At 38.4% G+C, this 4,569-nt stretch overlaps 1 non-coding gene across 1 annotated transcript; it reads left to right on the plus strand.

The window, feature by feature from the left end:
* The first annotated feature begins 2,543 nt into the window (after positions 1 to 2,543).
* On the plus strand, positions 2,544 to 2,651 carry LOC112745482 (small nucleolar RNA R71). Its single transcript, XR_003173409.1, has one exon. It is a non-coding gene; the product is annotated as a small nucleolar RNA R71 (small nucleolar RNA).
* Positions 2,652 to 4,569: the final 1,918 nt, after the last annotated feature.

Raw genomic sequence — 4,569 nt, forward strand, 5'->3', positions numbered from 1 at the left:
AAAGAAGAAATATGGAGAGGGAGAGGGAGATGTGGTTTCGGCTAAGGAGAGTGTAGAGGGGTGTGTTGTGTGAATTTGATGAAGAATGGAGGGCTTTATATAGGGAGGGGAAGGGGGGTTATTGGTTCGGCCATATGGGTGGGTTTGGGTGGGAAATTGGTTTTGAATTTTGAAGGTAGGTGTGGTTTATGAGGTAGGTTTATGGGGAAGAGTGGATGGATGTGAGTGATGAAGAGGTGATGGGGAAGAGAGATTGAGGTGATTGGTGAAGGGTTTTTGGGGAAGAGTGTTTATGGGGTTGTGTGAAAGAGAGTGGTGAGAAGAAGTGAGTGGAGGTAGGTGGGGATCCTGTGGGGTCCACAGATCCTGAGTGGATCCTGTGGGGTTCACAGATCCTGAGTGGATCCTGTGGGGTCCACAGATCCTGAGGTTTTCAAGGATTTACATCCCTGCACCCCTTAGGCATGTAAAAATGCCTTTGTATCCAACTCTGGGCGTTCAGCGCCAGGTTGGTGGCCATTTTGGGCGTTCAACGCCCATTTGTGTGCCATTTCTGGCGTTGAACACCAGAACCATGCTTGTTCTGGGCGTTCAGCGCCAGGATGCTCCCATTCTGGGCGTTCAACGCCAGAATTATGCTCTGTTCTGGCGTTTGAACGCCAGGCAGATGCTCCTCCAGGGTGTGATTTTTCTTCTGCTGTTTTTGATTCCGTTTTCAATTTTTATATTTATTTTGTGACTCCACATGATCATGAACCTAAGAAAACAATAAAAATAAGAATTAGATAAACATTGGGTTGCCTCCCAACAAGCGCTTCTTTAATGTCAATAGCTTGACAGTGGGCTCTCATGGAGCCTCACAGATGTGCAGAGCTTTGTTGAGACTCTCCAACACCAAACTTAGAGTTTGGATATGGGAGTTCAACACCAAACTTAGAGTTTGGTTGTGGCCTCCCAACACCAAACTTAGAGTTTAACTGTGGGGGCTCTGGTTGACTCTGCTTTGAGAGAAGCTTTTCAAGCTTCCTCTCCATGGTTGCAGAGGGAGATCCTTGAGTTTTGAATACAAGGGAGTTCTCATTCCATTGAAGGACTATTTTACCTCTGTCAACATCAATCACAGCTCTTGCTGTGGCCAGGAAAGGTCTTCCTAGGATGATGGATTCATCCTTTTCCTTTCCAGTATCCAGGACTATGAAATCAGCAGGTATGTAAAGGCCATCAACCTTTACTAATACATCTTCTACTTGTCCATAAGCCTGTTTTCTTGAGCTGTCTGCCATCTCTAGTGAGATTTTAGCAGCTTGCACCCCATAGATTCCCAGTTTCTCTATTACAGAGAGGGGCATGAGGTTTATCCCTGAACCAAGATCACACAGAGCCTTAAAGATCATGGTGCCTATGGTACAAGGGATTATGAACTTTCCAGGATCCTGTCTCTTCTGAGGCAATGTCAGTTGATCCAGATCACTTAGTTCATTGATGAACAAGGGAGGTTCTACTTCCCAAGTATCAATGCCAAATAATTTGGCATTCAGCTTCATGATTGCACCAAGAAACTTGGCAGTTTGCTCTTCAGTAACATCCTCTTTCTCTTCAGAAGAGGAATACTCATCAGAGCTCATGAAGGGTATAAGGAGGTTCAATGGAATCTCTATGGTCTCTAGATGAGCCTCAGAGTCCTTTGGTTCCCAAGAGGGAAGCTCCTTATTGATCACTGGACGTCCCTGGAGGTCTTCCTCCTTGGGATTCACGTCTTCTCCTCTCCTTTCAGGTTCGGCCATGGCGCTTATGTCAATGGCCTTGCACTCTCCTTTTGGATTCTCTTCTGTATTGCTTGGGAGAGTACTAGGAGGGATTTTAGTGATCCTTTTACTCAGCTGGCCCACTTGTGCTTCCAAATTTCTAATGGAAGACCTTGTTTCATTCATGAAACTTACAGTGGCCTTAGATAGATCAGAGACTAGATTTGCTAAATTAGAAGCATTTTGTTCAGAGTTCTCTGTCTGTTGCTGAGTGGATGATGGAAAAGGCTTGCTATTGCTAAACCTGTTTCTTCCACCATTATTAAAGCCTTGTTGGGGCTTTTGATCCTTCCATGAGAAATTTGGATGATTTCTCCATGTTGAGTTATAGGTGTTTCCATAAGGTTCACCTAAGTAATTTACCTCTGCTATTGCAGGGTTCTCAGGATCATAGGCTTCTTCTTCAGAAGATGCCTCTTGAGTACTGTTGGATGCAGCTTGCATTCCATGCAGACTCTGAGAAATCATATTGACTTGCTGAGTCAATATTTTATTCTGAGCCAATATGGCATTCAGAGTATCAACCTCAAGAACTCCCTTCTTCATAGGCGTCCCATTACTCACAGGATTCCTTTCAAAAGTGTACATGAACTGGTTATTAGCAACCATGTCAATGAGTTCTTGAGCTTCTGCAGGCGTTTTCTTTAGGTGAATGGATCCACCTGCAGAAGTGTCCAATGACATCTTTGATAACTCAGATAAACCATCATAGAATATATCCAGGATGGTCCATTCTGAAAGCATGTCAGAAGGACACTTTTTGGTCAACTGTTTGTATCTTTCCCAAGCTTCATAGAGGGATTCACCTTCTTTCTGTCTGAAGGTTTGAACATCAGCTCTAAGCTTGCTCAGCTTTTGAGGAGGAAAGTACTTGGCTAAGAAAGCCGTGACCAGCTTATCCCAAGAGTTCAGGCTGTCTTTGGGTTGAGAATCCAACCATAATCTAGCTCTGTCTCTTACAGCAAAAGGGAAAGGCATGAGCCTGTAGACTTCAGGATCTACTCCATTAGTCTTAACAGTATCACATATCTGCAAGAATTCAGTTAAGAACTGAAAAGGATCTTCAGATGGAAGTCCATGAAACTTGCAGTTCTGCTGCATCAGAGAAACTAACTGAGGTTTCAGCTCAAAGTTGTTTGCTCCAATGGCAGGAATGGAGATGCTTCTTCCATGTAAATTGGAATTAGGTGCAGTGAAGTCACCAAGCATTCTCCTTGCATTGTTGTTGGGTTCGGCTGCCATCTCCTTTACTTGTTTGAAATTTTCAATCAAGTTGTCTCTGGATTGTTGTAATTTAGCTTCTCTTAATTTTTTCTTCAGAGTCCTTTCAGGTTCTGGATCAGCTTCAACAAGAATGCCTTTTTCTCTGTCCCTGCTCATAAGAAAGAGGAGAGAAAAAGAAAAGAAGAGGAATCCTCTATGTCACAGTAAAGAGGATCCTTATTGTTAGTAGAAGAAAAGAAGAAGAAATTCGAACACAGATAGAAGAGGGGGTTCGAATTTGGTGATGATGTGATGTAAAGGAAGGAACACAACTGTACGGATGGAAGAGATGTGAGATGAGATGTTAGGATATGAATGAATAAATAGAATAGGATGGAGGAAGGATAATTTTCGAAAATTATTTTGAAAAAGAGTTAGTGATTTTTGAAAATGGTTTTTGAAAAATGTTAGTAATTTTCGAAAATTTTTGAAATCAAAAATAAAAAATAAAAATAATTAGTTAATTAAAAAGAAATTTTTGAAAAAGAGGGGAGATATTTTCGAAAATTAGAGAGAGAGAGTTAGTTAGGTAGTTTTGAAAATGTTAAGAAACAAACAAAAAGTTAGTTAGTTAGTTGAAACAAATTTTGAAAAGATAGGAAGTTAGGAAGTTAGAAAAGATATTTTGAAAAGATATTTTTGAAAAAGATAAGATAAGAAGATATTTTTGAAAAGATATGATAGGAATTAGTTTTGAAAAAGATTTGATTTTTAAAATCACAATTAATGACTTGATTCACAAGAAATCACAAGATGTGATTCTAGAACTTAAAGTTTGAATCTTTCTTAACAAGCAAGTAACAAACTTCAAATTTTTGAATCAAAACATTAATTGATTATATTATTTTCGAAAATTTTGATATAAAAATAAGAAAAAGATTTTTGAAAAATATTTTTGGAATTTTCGAAAATAACTAAAAATTTTGAAAAAGATTTTGAAAAAGATAAGATTTTCAAATTGAAAATTTGATTTGACTCATGAGAAACAACTTGATTTTTAAAAATTTTTGAAAAAGTCAACTCAATTTTCGAATTTGATGAGAGAAAAAGGGAAAGATATTTTTTTGATTTTTTTGAATTTTTATGATGCAAGAGAAAAACACTTAAAAAGATGCAATGCATGAAATTTTTTTGATCAAAACAATGAATGCATGCAAGAATGCTATGAATGTCAAGATGAACACCAAGAACACTATGAAGAACATGATGAACATCAAGAACATATTTTTGAAAAATTTTTAATGCAAGAAAACATGCAAGACACCAAACTTAGAATTCTTTAATGCTTAGGCACTAAGAATTCAAGAATGCATATGATAAACATGAAAAGACACATAACAAAAAATCATCAAGATTATACAAGAAGACTTACCAAGAACAACTTGAAGATCATGAAGAACACTATGAATGCATGATATTTTCGAAAATTACAAGATGCATATGCAAGTGACACCAAACTTATAATGTGACTCAAGACTCAAACAAGAAACAGAAAATATTT

Source organism: Arachis hypogaea, chromosome 14, assembly GCF_003086295.3.
Source record: "Arachis hypogaea cultivar Tifrunner chromosome 14, arahy.Tifrunner.gnm2.J5K5, whole genome shotgun sequence".
Lineage (NCBI taxonomy): Eukaryota > Viridiplantae > Streptophyta > Magnoliopsida > Fabales > Fabaceae > Arachis > Arachis hypogaea.